The sequence below is a fragment of the Grampus griseus genome (genome assembly GCF_964374135.1).
Source record: "Grampus griseus genome assembly, chromosome: 13".
Taxonomy (NCBI): Eukaryota; Metazoa; Chordata; class Mammalia; order Artiodactyla; family Delphinidae; genus Grampus; species Grampus griseus.
In genome coordinates, this window is record NC_139007.1 from 13212543 (window position 1) to 13230866 (window position 18324).

Here is an 18324-nt window from a genome sequence, read left to right on the forward strand (position 1 = left end):
GGATTTGTGAGCTCATTATAAGGAGAATATCATTACTGCTTATGTTCTAGAGATTTTTGACAAAAAGAAGACAATGGGGACCTTTCTACAATTTATATTAAGCATACTAGGATGTCATTTTCAATGAAGTGTATATACTATATACATATATATATATATGTATATATATATATATAGTCTTCCAAAACACATGTGTTTATATTTGTTCTCTGCATACCTTCTGGGCTAAATTATTAGTTCCCTAAACTTTGGCATATTTAAGTTTAGAGCAATTACAGTCTTTAAATTAGTAAAAGAAATGTTCATATATCATACTTTAATTCCCATTAAATATGATGGTTCCACCTGGACTGGTATAAGATCATTTCAGCAATTCCTTTACCCTCCCCAATGCAGGAGGATCTCCTGATTGGTTTCTGAATTCTATCAGCTTCCATAACAAGAACATATCATTTGGACATTTTAAAACAAATCCTGGTTTGCTGTTCTTGTTCTTGTTGTGCTAATTATGATGGTTGGCTTAATTTTTTTTAATTAAATGAAGAAATACCACGTTCACATACAACAGTTAGTCTATTCCATCTTGTAAGATCCATTCTTTACCAGAAGTCAAATCTATTCGGGTCACTCAGTGGTGGCCCTCTCTAGGACATGTCAAGTAACTAAAAATAATGATAGCAGCTGTGAATAAATAGAATCAGAACAAAAGTGTCTTCATGAAAAACAAAGCAAACAAAAACACCATCCTAAAAGAAGAGTACAATGAAAACAGCACATAGAGGAGATGCTTTAGCCGACAATTCTGCTAAAAAGTCTGCTCTGACTGAAGTCCTTTCATGGAAACCGCCCATGGAACTTGTCAAATCCATGGAGGGGTTCAGATATTCCATCCTAGGTACCCTAAATTTGTTTTCTAAATTATGAAAAGAAACAGAGGGAGCTATCATATTGGAAGAGCCATGTGGCTAAGATCTGGCAAAGCCAGGATGATCACGAGGTAGCATCCGATGAACCTTGAAATGAACACTTGTCAAAATTCTCCACCAGATGATCCGATCCATCACAGTAAGGGGAAAATGTCCACAATATTAAAAACACTGATGGATAAAATATTTAAGGATAACAAAATACAGCCTCATCCACAGGTAACATAATTCTGGGAGAAAGTGTAAAAGCAAGGCATAGACTGGAACCATGCTCTGAGAGAACATTTGAGCATTTTTAACTGAATTTTATAAAATGACTTCCCTCTGGGTGATGAATATGCACAAATAATAGTATGCTTATTTTCTGGAGGGTTGAAATACTCCCTTGTTAAAACAACCACAGCACAGATTGTAGCTAAAAGACTGAATACCCTATTCTCAATGTAGAACATTTTAACCATTCTATTCAGTAAAAGGGGGCCATTTTACCAGCAGTTATTCATGAATTCTACAAGGATTTGCCCCCTGCTCAAAAATATTCACTGTCTTCATTACTGTGAAACCGCTAGAATAACAGAAAGCATTTTAACTGGAATTGGTAAGTTATACTAATTAAGTCCTAATAGTGGAAGATTTTCAGGAAACCCCACAAAAGTCTATGGCTAACCCAAGATCCTCAGAATAAATAATGGCAATGGACAGGACAGAGCTTACATTCAACACCACCAAAACCAGATCCTCCTAAATACCTGAAACCACTGACTGTTACACTTTCCTTTGCACACTTTTATTATCCTTTTATTTGTGTCTTTTTCCTTACAAGTTTATACACTTCTGATTTTTCCTACCATGTTCCTCTTATAATAATATAAACTTGCTTATTTTTAAAATATACTAGAACCAATTACCACCATAACTCTTTAATAGCTCTTCCAAGTGATTGCTGGTCACCTAATTTTAAAAAAAACTAAGTTAAGGTATGTTACACTGACTTTACTAATAATGAATCTCTTGTAGATAATACAAGTTTAGGGCACCAGAAAAAGGGGATAAGATATTTTGGGGATGAAAATATGACTGTCTTAACAACACCTTAAAAACAATATACTTACAGCTTCACAAAAGTTGTTCACTTCTCTCAGGAAGCACCTGTATTCTTCATCTTGTGTGAAAAGCAATGCTCTTCAGTGTTCACAGAGAACCACAGCTTTTTGTTCTGCAAGGCTATTAGTTAGGCTTCCCCAAGTGGATGACTCCCGAATATCTTCTGTTGGCCTTCAGATTTATAAAGATCCCAAAGTTGTGAAGTTCTTTGTAGAGAAATAATAACTAGTGGAACAGACCACAGAGTGGTTAGGCAACTCTAGGTAGGCATAAAAAGTCTGTTCTACAATTTGAATATTGTAATAAGTAATATAGCACAAAAATAAGTTTAAATTCCTTATATAAATCATTGGACAACACAGGATTTTCTTTTAGCTCCTCAGGGAAAATCTGTGCTGTTACTAACTTATCCTATTGTATCTGAATTAACACTACTCATAAAATGAATCAATCTATATCTAAATGAAAAAGAAAGTCAACCTGGCTACCTAAAGTAGACTCAGAGAGTCACTGGGATCTGCTTTCTTGGGCAACCTAGAAAAACCTTGGCTTATTTCTACAGTGCCTTTCCATCCCATAGTTATTTTTGTTTTTCTCACAGTTGTTTAATATCTGTTGTCCATAAACTTAAATGCTTGTATGCAGTTTCTGTCCTGATAGATGATTCAACAAACAGCTCAAAGACAACAGCAGAATAATATAATCCTGCTGATCAATAATCTAACCAAAAATCATACCTGCACAAACAAACTTCATCTTAAAGGAGATTTGAAAACAAACCTCATCTTCAAGGAGAATCAACTACACCGGGGAAGAGCTGAGCAATTCATGATGGGCTTTATTTACTCCAGTTGGCTGTGAAAGAACCAAAAACAACTATGAATAGAAAATGTCCTGCATTGTAGGAAAAAGCAAACCAAAAAACTGATCTTCTGTTGCCTTGCTAAAAAGGGCAATCAGAACTCATTTTTAACTTCCTCAATAAATAAATGACAGCCTTTCAGTCATCATAAAAATTAACCCCTAGAGCCAGTTTTAAATGTACTTAATCAACCAATGACAACTCACTCCAGTAAACATGGTTAGGCAAGGCAACCAAACAGAAAAGCCCTTCACTTCTGAAAGGCAGCCCATCAGGAAGAGGCTCATTCCACTGAACATGATTCTGAGTGCTAGCCAGTCACCGAAAGCCTTATCCACCTACAGTAATGGTAAATCATTCACATGTCTGAACTGCAGTGACGTTAATTATTGAATGTCATGCTTCCCAAACACGCTATGGAAGACTGCATTCTGCTCTGCTTAGAGACAGTGCCTGACCAACATAGTTCCCCCACCTGAAGAAAGCAGAAAGTTCAGCTGTGTGTGTATGTGTGTGTGTTTCAGGTGCTGAATGATGGTTTTATCCTTTACAGGGTAGCAGTTACATGGCTGTATATATGTTTGTTCAAACTCTATACAAACATTTATGATTTTTATTGTATTTTCCTTATATCTCAGTTGAAAAAAAGAGTATTAGGAATAATACAGCCAAAAAGAGGCAGGTGTTTAGAACTGAAGTGGAAACTGAATACTGCCTATCTGGCCTCTCTCACATCTACATTAGCAGCCCCTAGGACACCTTTATGATCTCAATGGGAACCACAGAACACAGTTTAAAAACAGCTGCTATATACATGATAATGACAACTCAAGGAGGCACTGGAAAACATAGCTTAAAATTCTTAAATAATGATATTTTGACTAATTTGGAGAGGCTTAAAAAGCATGAACTAAAATACAAGACAGGAATGACATGAAAGTAGGGAAAAGGGATCAGAACTAAAGCAACCTAAGATACCTTAGATTATTCAAGAAGATAAGAGATATTGGTTAGTTTTTGTTTGTTTGTTTGTTTGTTTTTGCAGTACGCGGGTTTCTCACTGTTGCGGCCTCTCCCGTTGCGGGACGCGCAGGCTCAGCGGCCATGGCTCACGGGCCCAGCCGCTCCGCGGCATGTGGGATCCTCCCGGACTGGGGCACAAACCCGCCTCCCCTGCATCGGCAGGCGGACTCTCAACCACTGCGCCACCAGGGAAGCCCTTGGTTAGTTTTTAAATCAATCTGCATGGCAAAAAATTCAAGGGTAATCACAGAGTTAATAACATAAAAGGTATAACTTCCATTCCAGTAAAGGAAAAGGAAGAGAATTTTAAAAATCTGGTCAATCCAATACAAGGAAGGAAAGGAGAAAAAAGAAAGAAAATGTATTGTCAGTAATGTGCTAGAGCCAGGTTACAAAGTCTCTCAAGAGCTCTCCAGAGCTGCTGTGCACAAGTCTTCACATCAGCTTCAGTTCTTTCATGTTGATTGCTTGCATTATGCCACACAGAATATTTACACCAGGGAAATAAGCAAATGTTACAAATTAGAGATTTTGTTTCAGAGAGCCAGTTTTTAAACATTTACCAGTATACCTCTGTGCACATTAAGTAGAAAATGCAACTACTACTAATACCGAAAATAATAGCAAGAATATGGCTTAGTAATATTAATATCTACTCAAACTGGCTCTATGCCCCGCAAAGCATTTTTGAGGTAATTATTTAATCATATGAGATAATATAAGGATAAATTCATGTAAGGATGTAACAATCCTAAGCTTGTGTACAAAGTCTTAACATTTATAAAGCAAAAAAAAGAATAAGAAGTGGAAAAATTAGTAGGCAGACTGGGGGATTTTAACATACTCCCCTCAGAAGCTGATAGATCAAGTTGACCAAAAAACAAAAACAAAACAAAACAAAACAAAAAAACAAAAACAAAATCCCTCTCAAAATATATAAAAAGAGGGCTTCCCTGGTGGCACAGTGGTTGAGAGTCCTCCTGCCAATGCAGGGGACGTGGGTTTGCGCCCCGGTCCGGGAGGATCCCACATGCTGCGGAGCGGCTGGGCCCATGAGCCATGGCCGCTGAGCCTGCGCGTCCGGAGCCTGTGCTCTGCTATGGGAGAGGCCGCAACAGTGAGAGGCCCGCGTGCTGCAAAGAAGAAAATAAAATAAAATAAAATAAAAATAAAATATATATATAAAAAGATTTACTGCACAAATAAGAAGCATGATCTAATGTACACATATAGAACACTGCAGCCAATAAGTATAGAATACAATTTATTTGGAAGCACATATGATGCATTTATTAAATTGCCATAAACAGTTTTGAATAGCTAAGAATTGGCACATAAACCTTATTTCATAATCATATTGTCATAAAAAGAAAACAAGAAGAGAACTGAAATTATACATTTGGTAACAAAATAAATAAATACTTATTTCACAGATCAGAAACTAAATATGAATTGAAATTTAGGAAATGTTTGAAACTGCCCTACAACAAAAGCAGTTTGTTATAAAACCCATGGGATTCTGTTAATCAGGAGGTATTTAGGGAGAAATGTACCGCCTAGAATACAACATGTTAGAAAACAAAATGACTAACCATAAATGAGCTAAGTGCTCGTCTTAAAAGTTAGAAAAAGAAAACTTACTAAACTTAATAGAATTAGGAAGAATGACACATTTTCTAGAAAAAAAAATAAGTACTCAAAACTAACTACAAAACGAATACAAATACCTCTATTAGCGTTAAAGAAATCAGTCAATCTCCAAATATACTCACAAAATAAAGAAGTGTAGGGCTTGGACACAGAAAATAAAATTACTTTTGGGAAAGGTCACTTTTTTTCAATCCAAACAAAGATGCTATATAGATTAGTATTAGTTTGGGAATCCCAAACCATTACTTTAACAATCGATTTCAATCTCCCTATTAGTGTGTGTGTGTCTTGTAATCCTGAAGTCTACATATTACCTCAAGAGACTTTTTCAAGTAAGTTAAACCACATAAAAATTAATTTGTCATTTACAGTGAAGACACAGCAAATATTTACCCTAAATCATATTTTAAATAAAACTTTAAAACAACTCCCTGAATAAGCACTATTGAGTTAATGAAATTAAATCTATATATCTCAAGTGCATAAAACATTTTGTAACCTTATTTTAACTTTCATCATGTGTAAACCATGGTATACTAGTGAACTGTATTCAGAAAAGAATGCTGTTCATGTAACACCACTTTTCCAAAGAGAAAAAGAGGTGAACCTGACCTCTGTCATTTTGACAAAAAAAAAAAATTGTTTTCAAGAATCTCCTACTGGAATCTGCAGAGAGTTGAAAAAGTAGGAATTATTTGTGGCTAATATTAAATTTTCTACTTGAAAATATTACTTTGCCTCAATATTAGTACTCAATACTAGAAACATAACTCTAAAATTCACTTTGTACAGTTTTACAATAATTTAGTGAAGCCTAATGATGTCTTAGGGGAGAAAAGCAAAGATATCCTATGTTGTATTCTGTTTTGCCTTTAAAGTTATCAGTATCCTATCAAGGTATTCAAAGCTAAACTGAATCTTTAATACGCATTTTCTCTTCCTAAAAAAAGCAATTGTTTAGTGTTTTCCTTTAAATGTGAAACAAATCAATAATGCAATACGGGGCAAGGAAGAACATTTTCACAAAGGCCACAGGCTTTTTTTTTTTAACATCTTTATTGGAGTATAATTGCTTTACAATGGTGTGTTAGTTTCTGCTTTATAACAAAGTGAATCAGTTATACATATATCCCCATATCTCTTCCCTCTTGCGTCTCCCTCCTTCCCACCCTCCCTATCCCACCCCTCTAGGTGGTCACAAAGCACCAAGCTGATCTCCCTGTGCTATGCGGCTGCTTCCCACTAGCTATCTATTTTACGTTTGGTAGTGTATATTTGTCCATGCCTCTCTCTCACTTTGTCACTGCTTACCCTTCCCCCTCCCCATATCCTCAAGTCCATTCTCTAGTAGGTCTGTGTCTTTATTCCTGTCTTGTCCCTAGGTTCTTCATGACCATTTTTTTTTTTTTAGATTCCATATATATGTGTTAGCATATGGTATTTCTTTTTGTCTTTCTGACTTACTTCACTCTGTATGACAGATTCTAGGTCCATCCACCTCACGACAAATAACTCAATTTCGTTTCTTTCTATGGCTGAGTAATATTCCATTGTATATATGTGCCACATCTTCTTTATACATTCATCTGTCGATGGACACTTAGGTTGCTTCAACGTCCTGGCTATTGTAAACAGAGCTACAATGAACATTGTGGTACATGACTCTTTTCGAATTATGGTTTTCTCAGGGTATATGCCCAGTAGTGGGATTGCTGGGTCGTATGGTAGTTCTATTTTTAGTTTTTGAGAAACATCTATACTCTTCTCCATAGTGGCTGTATCAGTTTACATTCCCACCAATAGTGCAAGAGGGTTCCCTTTCTCCACACCCTCTCCATCATTTATTGTTTGTAGATTTTTTGATGATGGCCATTCTGACTGGTGTGAGAGGATATCTCATTGTAGTTTTTTTTTGCGGTACGCGGGCCTCTCACTGCTGTGGCCTCTCCCGTTGCGGAGCACAGGCTCCGGACGCGCAGGCTCAGCGGCCATGGCTCACGGGCCCAGCCGCTCCGCGGCATGTGGGATCTTCCCAGACCGGGGCACGAACCCGTGTCCCCTGCATCGGCAGGCGGACTCTCAACCACTGCGCCACCAGGGAAGCCCTCATTGTAGTTTTGATTTGCATTTCTCTAATGATTAATGATGTTGAACATTCTTTCATGTGTTTGTTGGCAATCTGTATATCTTCTTTGGAGAAATGTCTATTTAGGTTTTCTGCCCATTTTTGGATTGGGTTGTTTATTGATAGTGAGCAGCATGAGCAGCTTGTAAATTTTGGAGATTAATCCTTTGTCAGTTGCTTCATTTGCAAATATTTTCTCCCATTCTGAGGGCTGTCTTTTTGTCTTATATTTTCCTTTGTTGTGCAAAAGCTTTAGGTTTCATTAGGTCCCTTTTGTTTTATTTCCATTTCTCTAGGAGGTGGGTCAAAAAGGATCTTGCTGTAATTTATGTCATAGAGTGTTCTGCCTATGTTTTCCTCTAGGAGTTTGACCACAGGCTTTTAAATAATGAAAATACAGTCTTGAGAGTCACGTGCACCGGGATCCATGATGCCAGGGGATGTGTCTATGGTCAAATTCTTGCAGATGGTTGCTTAATCGTAACAAGTAATGATTAAGAAATGTTAAACAAGTCTCATTATTCCCAGGCTTCTCAATGACTTCAATATTCTAATGCAAATTTTTAAATACCGAGAATATAATACACTGTGCAGCATTTTCCAAATATTCTTGAATATGAAACTTTTGTTTTATCAGAGCCCTTACTGGAGCAGCATTTCTTGCAGCATCTTTAGGAAATGCTATTGTAAAAAATGGCTCTTACACAGTTGAGAAGAGCCAAGCCTGTGGAATTAAGAACTCATAGTTCTGTAAAAAAGATTTTTTTCTCAAACTGTGGATGGAGCCAAATCCACGAATGCAATTACATTTAATTTGTGATCCACTGTATAAGTCCTAAAGAGAACACATAGTGTAGAAGACTGACTTTCAGTCAGAGTATCCCTGAAGAAGCAAAGGACAAAGTAAGCTGTTGAATTTGTTATTATAGAATAATATTGTGCCAAAAAGCCAAGCATCTTGGGGTTATGATTATTATTATGATTTACTATTCTCCATAGAGAACAAAGGTTGAGTTTATACCGTCTACTCATATAGAAACGAGTTTCACCAAGGGACAACTTCTGGCTCTGGTGGCATGAAGAATCTAAAAAATCCATTCCCCCATCAAATGAAGTACAAAACTACAAAATAAAATAAAAATTATTTCATGGATCTAGAAATAGATCAAGGTAAGAAACAATAAGAAATATACAAGAAAAGCTAACAGGACTCCAACTAAGGATTATAGGAGTCTGTAGCCATCTTGGCTGGAGATGCTCCCATCATCCAGAACAGACCATGTTCTAGGCCATAAGAAAAATTTCTATAAATTTAAAAAGATTGAAATAATACAAAGTATGTTCTCTAACCAAACAATTAATTTAAGAATCAAAAGTAGTCATAAACAAAAAAGAAATCGGCAAACAATTGGAAATTAGACAAGGTACTTCTAAATAGTCATGAGTCAAAGAAGAAATCAAGATGCAAATTAGAAAATATTTTGAACTGAATGAAAACAAAAATTCAACATATTAAAATCTATTAGTGCTTATATGGAGATTTAGAGCTTTAAACATTTGTATTAGGAAGTAAAATGATCCAAAATCAATCATTGAAGCTTTCACTTCAAAAAGCTAGGAAAAGAAAAGCAAATAAAACATGAAATAGAGAAAGATAAATGAAAGGTTAGAGAAGAAAAGAATAAAATAGGAAAACAACAGAGAAACTCAATAAAATCAAAAGTTGGTTTCATGATAAGATAAAACAAAATATGACATTAGGGAGTGGCAAGTTAAAACAATGAAATACCACTGCATACCAATTAAAATGGCTAAAATCCAAAACACTGACAGTACCAAGTGCTGACCAGGATGTGGAGCAGCAGGAATTCTCATTCACTGCTGGTGAGAATGCAAAATGTGACTTTACATTTCACTTTGCACATCACTTTGGAAGTCAGTTTGGAAGTTTCTTACAAAGCTCAACTTAGTCTTGATAAATATATGATGGAGCAATCACACTCAGTATTTATCCAACTGAGTTGAAAATTTATGTCTACACAAAAGCCTGCACACACATGTTTACTGCAGCCTTATTTATAATTGACCAAAACTGGAAGCAACCAACAAACCCTTCAATAGGTGAATGGATAAACAAAACCTGGTATATCCATACGATGGATTATTGTTCAACAAGATAAATGAATGAGCTATCAAACCACAAAAGGACATGGAAGAATTTTAAATACTTATTGCTGAGTGAACAAAGCCAGTCTGAAAAGGCCACATAAAGTGTGATTCCAATTATATGGTATTCTGGAAAGGGTAAATCTATAAAATGGTTCAGAGTAATTCTCTGATGGCATATGCATAACATTATGCATTTGTCAAAAGCTATAGAACTGTACAACACAAAGAGTGAACTCTATGTACACTATGGACTTTTGTTAATACTAATATATCAATATTAGTTCATCAATTGGTGCAGCCACTGTGGAGAACAGTACAGGGTTTCCTCAAAAAACTAAAAATAGAACTACCATATGACCCAGCAATTCTACTCTTGGGTATATACCCAAAGAAAAGGAAAACACTAATTTGAAAAGCATATGCACTCCAATGTTCATAGCAGCATTATTTACAATTGCCAAGTTATGGAAGTAACTTTAGTGTCCATCAACAGATGAATGGATAAAGAAGTAATTGTGTGTGTGTGTGTGTATATATACATATATATAACATACATATGTATGTATATATATGTGTGTGTATATATATATATAGAGAGAGAGAGAGAGAGAGAGAGAGAGGGACAGAGAGAGACAGAGAGAGAGAGAGCGAGAGAGACAGAGAGAGAGCTATTAAAGCAGAAGGACATTTTGACATTTGCAAGAACAAACACAGATGGACCTGGAGGCTATTAGGCTTAGTGAAATAAGTCTGACAGAGAAAGGCAAATACAGCATGTTTTCACTTATATATGGAATCTAAAAAATAAATAAATGAAGATAACAACAACCAATAAAAAAACCAGACTCACAGATACAGAGAAAAAGCTAGTGGTTACCAAGGGGAAAGGGTTTGTGGGAAGGGGCAAAGTAGAGGTAGGGAATTAAGAATTACAAACTAGTAAGTATAAAATAAATAAGATACAATGATATAATATAGAGCACAGGAATTATAGCCAATATTTTATAATAACTTTAAATGCAATATAACCTCTAAAATATTGAATTACTCTGTTGTATACCTAAAACTAATATAACGTTATAAACAAACTATACTTCAACAACAAACAAAAGAATGTATAACACTACTGCAACATATTAATAATAGGGGAAATTGGGAGTGGCAGAGAGATATAGGAACTCTGTAGTATCTGCTTAATTTTTCTCTAAATCTAAAAATGCTCTAAAATGAATGTCTATTAATTAGAGCATAAAATGTAAAAAAAATCCACTGGCTTTTCCTTCCATCCCCAGCAAAAGAAAAAAAAAAGGATTATAAATCATGATCAAGTGTATTTCATCCCAAGAATGATGCAAGGTTAGTTGAAAGGATTGGACACAGACTTGAATAAAACTCCTAAGAAGATTTGTAGAGCTGTTTCCCTTCATCTCCCTGCTTCCAGTGGTCTGACTTGCCAATTCTAGCAACATTAGCAGCCCCAAATCACTATCTTTCTACTACTCAGATTCTATTTCTTTCATCCATTGAGACCAATGTTCTCAGCTTGGGCTTCATGTCCCCACATATGGTTTGAAAACTACGGGCAGGAAGAAAGCCAGCTCCACTTGTGTGCTTTCCCTTTCTCCAGTTTCTGTGCCATTTATTGGGTGTATTTAATCCCTTTAATTAGCTGCTTCTTATATTCTGAATATTTTTATAGTTGTTTATAGCAGGAGAGCAATTCCGACTGTGGCCACTCCATCCTGACTCAACCCAGATGTCTCTATAAATGCATTTTATGTGATCACTCTTTCTACCAAGTTGCTGATGGATTGGATTGAATGCACTGAATAGACAGAGATAAATAAAGTTATGTTGCAATTATTCAGGCTAGAGGTAATGACAGATTTGTCTAGCATAATGGTGATAGTGAAGAAGAAGAAAAATAAACATTTGCGGAATATGTAGGAGATATCATTTGGCATTTGATAATACATGACAATAAAATGAGGGGGCGTTACAGCATAACACAGTTTTCTGGCTCGTGTTACATGAAGGATGGTAATATTTTTCATAATGGAAAACAGAGCAGATTAACGATAGTAGTAAGACTGAGAGTTTCTTGACTTTTCACTCTAAGTATTCTATTTTCAGTGAAGTTTTTTCATTCTGCATTCTGTGTGTTCCATGAGGGTGTTTTATAAATAAGACTATGCCTACTTTTTCTTTTTTATGGCATAGAGGGAACATCTCTGAACTAAGGCAATAAAGGTAAGAGTAGTGGAACAGAGAAAAATACAGGGAAGGTTAGAGAGGCAGAATCAACTAAAATTAGTAATTAACTATCTGTAAAAGATTAGGGCAATGGAAGGAGAGTAAAATAACTCTTCAGTTTATAGCATAGGTATGTGGATCAATGGTGAAACCATTGATCAAAATACAGATTATATGAAGAGAAACAGTCTTGGGGGCTGTGCAATGAGCTTTGTTTTGGATGTGTGTGTGGGTGTGTTAGATGCCCACATGAAGATGAAAGGTAAGCAGTCAGAAATATCATCCTGAAGTTGATAAAGGAAATATGAGCTACAGATAAAAGACTGGAAGTCAGCATGTATGGCCATCCATAGATACGGATAATATGAACTGAGTATGGGGTCCAAACAGAGAAGAGTTCTGAGTGAAACCTTCAGGAACACCTTCATTTAAGGTATTAAGTGTGGAAAAGACGATGAGTTCATTGAAAATCATTGAAAGGGCCTAGAAGGGGAAAAGAAAAAACTATATATATATAAAGCAGAGAGGAGTGTCATATTCCATTGATTTACAATTTTAAAATTTCCTCTTTTTTTTCCCCTTTGCTGCTATGAAAGCAGTAGTTTGGGGCTTACATACACCTTTGCTGGAGGAAGTAAAAAATTTAGTGAGTCATATTCCTCTCCTTTGACTTTATCTTTTTTTAAAAAAATTAAATACTTTAAATTCAGTAAATGCCTTATTTGTAGCAGCAATTGAACACCTTCTTATTGTTTCTGCATCACTGAAAGAAAAAAACTATTTCAGCTGAAAGTTCGGAATCTACAGAAAATATACTCTACATGACACTAATATTGTGCTTTTGAATATATTTGCTGTGTAGTAAAATTCTTTTGCTCCACTTTTCAAATTTCAAAATGCAGCTTTTCATAGTATACCTTTGATATGTTCCCTTTGCTAATGAAATTAATAGTTCCATATTTAACCCAAATCAATATAGAATTTCTCAGTATATTATTCTTGAAACATAAACTTGCATGAAATACTTTATCTCAAAAGGCTACTTTTTAACTTAGAACAAAGCCTTCTCTACTCTCCCTGGCCTCACTCTGAACTCATAATCCATTTCTTCAAGCCCAATATTACATGCACACACACAGGTACTCACATGCACATATAAATGCACCTTGCTGTTTCACTATGAGACTAGGGCCAGGCAGCGGTATTTGGATCATGAGATGAGCTTTGCAGTTCTTTACTCCATGGTCTCTTTGTTTCAACAGCAATTTTTCCTCACTAAGAAAGCTGTTTCTCTTTCCATGGTTGGGCAGACCCTAAGTACCATGGCCAGTGATGAGTCCCAAAGTACTGAGTTGACACAAGGGAAGAAACATGTTGAGGGGATTCTCTGGACATCATGCAAACTCAATATATCCTTCCACAGACTCTTCACAGGGTTACACTGGTGACAAAGTAAGTTTCCTACTGCTCTGACACGTGGCTCGTTCCTGCTAACCTAACAGTCATTCATTCCCAAAGAAGCAACTTCTTACAGAACAAGCTTAGTTAGTGAGAAAAGACTATTTTCTCCTGCCAACCAGGTGTTCAGTGAAATGATACATTTTAATGCACTTGCTTAGCAGATTTCTTAGAGAAATCCTGCCTCTTTGCATAAACAAAAGGAAAACTTTCTACCCTCCTATCAGATCTGGCCAGGTACCTTTACTCAAGAGAAGAGCTAAGGCCACAAGTATTTCATCTCATATTATAATGTTTAAACATGACTGGAGATCATAAAATCTCTCTACTCCCATCTGTCTTTGAACATAATTGTAATAAAAGTTGTTTTATCTCTGAAAAGACTCGAAGGTTTCCAGGCCAAGCCATTAGGGATCACACTTACTGAAGTCTCATTTAAATCTAAAATTATATGATATTTTAAAAAGTCAATTTCCCAGAAATTAGAAGCAGGCTGACCCAGGTCTTCTCCTCTGTATAAAAGACTTAAGGAATGATAACAATTGCATACTTCACCTTCTTTCTACTTCACTATTTCTAAGTTTCATCATCCTAATGTCTTATTGCCTCCACCACATACCGCAAGTGGTATCAGATGCTCCACTGAGATTCCAAGAAGAAAATAATAGAACTTCTATTTCTACTTAACTTTTTCTCATCCCCTTTCTAATTCTGTTTGTAAATGTTTTTATAATGTACATAAGAAGTCCATAAAATATATATGTGTATACATATACATCTACTGGGAAGTGGGGAAAAAGTTTCTTTTTGATACGAATACACGTTTAAGAAAATCTGAGGAGGACTAGCCTAGGCTGTTCAATTGTCTCCTAATCCTGCCTATAAATCACACCCCCAATTCAACCAACTTTCACAGCCTCACTGAAGACTTTTTGAATGTCTAATCATTTTAGTTCTCTTTACAGGTATTTCCTATGAATTGCTAAAGTCTGACATTTAAGAACCTTTGGGGACTTCCCTGGTGGCACAGTGGTTAAGAATCTACCTGCCGATGCAGGGGACATGGGTTCGATCCCTGGTCCGGGAAGATCCCACATGCCGCGGAGCAACTAAGCCCGTGCGTCCCAACTACTGAGCCTGCGCTCTAGAGCCCGTGCACCACAACTACTGAAGCCCACGTGCCTAGAGCCTGTGCTCCGCAATAAGAGAAGCCACTGCAATGAGAAGCCTGTGCATTGCAACGAAGAGTAGCCCCTGCTCGCAGCAACTAGAGAAAGCCCGGGTACAACAATGAAGAACCAACATAGTGAAAAAGTAAATAACTTAAATTAAAAAAAACAAAGACCCTTTGTATTCCACCCCACCCTAAAACCCAGTCTTAGTTCCAGCTATATTTCTTGGAGCTCTTCCCCCAGGGATTCAGTGCTTTTGTTGTGTTGGTGTTCTCATTATTGTCTGAACATACTCTAATGTTCTTCTGTCCGTTCCAAAAATGTTCATTTTGTCTTGAACATTCTTTGCTAAAAATTTCCTAATAGATATACTCTACTTAGATCTCAATGGGCAGCACTAAAACTTTTCCTGCTATATATTCTCAAAGCACATATAACTCTCTGTAAGCATTTACCCCTGTGCAATGTATTTGTGTTTACGTCTTACCTCTTACTCTAAACTGTAAGCCCAGAGAAGGAAGGGCTCATTTTCAATTATCTTTTTTATTTTCTAAGCACCTTATTCAATGGCAATTTACCTAGTTGGTGTTTAGAAAGTATTTGTTGAATTATTTCAAACTGAATCAATAGGTAATACCAATAATTTATTTTTAGTAATAAGGAATAAGACATGTCTTGCTAGTTATTTGCTTCTAAAATATTTCCCCTACATGCATTTGCTGTGCATTTATATTTCTATTTACAGCTCTTCAAATGTGTCTAGCTTTAGAAATAAGATAACATTTGAAAAGATTTCATGGATGTTCAGGGACATTTTCCTGGAGAATGATCTTTATGATGACCTTAGGAGGTATTCTGAGAACTCTCTACTTACATTCTTTTATGTTTCAATTATTTTATTTTATTTTAACTCAGATGGAAAGCCCTCAGGGCAGTAACTGAGTCATATTTTGTAAGTTATGAGGCCCAAAAGACACCTCTTGGCAATTCACACAGAACTATATCATCATCATTATGTTGCCTCTGAAGAGCTTGTTACATTTAAATAAATAAGAACACAGAGATCCATGGTATTGATGACTATGTTTTTATTGAGTTCTCCTCTAGCCCAGTTTTGTCTTTTACAGAGCTTCACACAGTGCTAGAACTCCCTCACCTAAACGTCCATAGTAAAGTGGTGTAGGGTTATGACTCCCATAGGCTTTATTGACAATATATTCCCTAAGGTGAATTCCTCTAGGTTGTTCCAACAGAAAATAAAATACTAGTTGGACATATTTAGTACAATTGTCTATAATACCTTCTTTTAGTAATTACTTATAATTGACCCTTAAATAACACAGGGGTTAGGAGGGCAGACCCACTGTAAAGTCGAAAATCGTGTATAACTTTATAGTTGGCCCTTTGTATCCATGGTTTCACATCCAAGGATTCAAGTAACCACAGATTATGTAGTACTGTGATACATATTTACTGAAAAAAATCAGAGTATAAGTGGATTTGCCAGTTCAAACCCGTGTTGTTCAAGGATCAACTATATTTGCCTTTCCCAATCTCTCAGTAGTTTTAAATTTGTATAGATGATATAAACTTTACTATTTAAACTGTATTTTCATATAAAGATAGATTCACTTTTTAGACGTACCCTTTACAATTCATAGTATTGTCTAATTTTTAAATGAATGCCATTGTATCTTACATGATATACAAATTTAAATGTCTAAGGTATACAAAATATTCCTTTTATAAATAGTGATAACGATGATGGGGATGGTAATGATGATGACGTCATGATTATGATGATGACAGGAATAAAATATCCAGTTTTGAAAATCTATAAAAATTATTGATGTGTTTCTTTTTTAATCTCACAAAGCCTCAGTTCATCTGTAAAAAGGTATAATAATATCTATCTCATTTAATAGTCATAAGAAATAAAAGTTTTATATTTGCTGTTAGGGGCTGAATTGTCTCCCTTCCAAGTTCATATGTTCAAGTCCTCACCCTCAATACCTCAGAATGTGACTGCATTTGGAGATAGGGCCTTTATAGAAGTAATTAAATTTAAATGAGTCTGTTAGGGTGGCTCTAATCCAGTCTGACTGGTGACCTAATAAGAAGAGGAAATACAAAGAAAGAGACCAGGGGCATGTGTGCCATGTGAAGAGGCAGCAAGAGGATAGCTGTCTGCAAGCAAGGGGAGAGACCTACAACAAATCTTTCCCTTACAGCCCTGTCGGCACCTTGATCTTGGACTTGCAGCCTCCAGGACTGTGAGAAAATAAATTTCAGTTGCTTAAGCCACTGTGGCATTTTATATTGCTGAAGTCTGTGATATTTTATATGGCAACACTAGCAAATGAATACACATATGCATACCAATATGCATGTACATTTGTGTGTGTGTGTTGCGTATGTGTGTATGCCTAGCAAAAATTTGTGGTTGTCATTGATCTTGATTTATGTAACCTACCTCCTAGAAAAGTGCTAGGACACAGAAGGTGCTCAAACGTTTATTAATGAATTTATTAATTGTTTCATATATATTAATTATCTCTTCCTTATTGGATTGTAAGTTCCTCCAGGGCAGCAATACTTTTCTGATTAGAGAAACTGACACAGAACTGAGCAGAGAATAAACACTAATTGATTACAGAATTCTTGTTCCTCCAGTGTAAATGTAATTTGAAAATCATTTTAAGGCAGGCTTACTGAGGTAAAATTTAAGACAGTAAAATTTTCCCCTTTGAAGTACATAGTCAATAAGTTTTGATAAATATAGACAGCCAGCTAACCACCAACATCATCTAAATATAGAAAATTTCCATCATCCCCAAAACTTCCCTTGTGTTTCCTTGGATTCAAACCCCTCCCCTCCTTGCAGCATGGAAGCCATGGATCTATTTTCTTACCTCTTCTTGATCAATATCCTATATCTTTGCCTCTTCCAGAATAGTATATGCCTGGAATCATACAGTAAGTAGTCATTCAGACCTGACCTATTTTACTTAGCATACTGCTTTTGGAAATCATTCATCTTGCTGTGTGTATCGGAAGTCTGTTCCTTTTCATTGCTAAGCAGTGTTCTCTGTATAGTTATACCACAATTTGTTTATCCAATCACTAGTTGATGGACATTTGAATTGCTTCCAGAATTTGACAATTTTGAATAAAACTGCTGTAAACAGTCATGTACAGGTCATGGTGTGGGGCATGTGTTGGCATTATTCTTGGGGGGAAATCAAGGAGCAGAATTTCTGAGCTGTATGATAAGTGTGTGTTTAGCTTTATTAGAAACTGTCAAACAATTTTCCAGAGGGGTTGTACCATTTTACATTCCAACTGGCAGTGCTTTTGTGAATTAGCTTAGCAACTTATGACATTTCCAGTTACTTCACATTTTTGCCAAACCTGATACTGTCATGTTTTGGATAATTTTGGTCACTACAAAATAGTTAAAATATTATCATATTTTGGTCTACTGTGCATTCCTCTGATGTTGCATTCCAATGATATTGAGCATCTTTTCATGTGCTTATTGATGGTTCCTGTGATATTTTCTAGGTGTTCATTCACATCTTT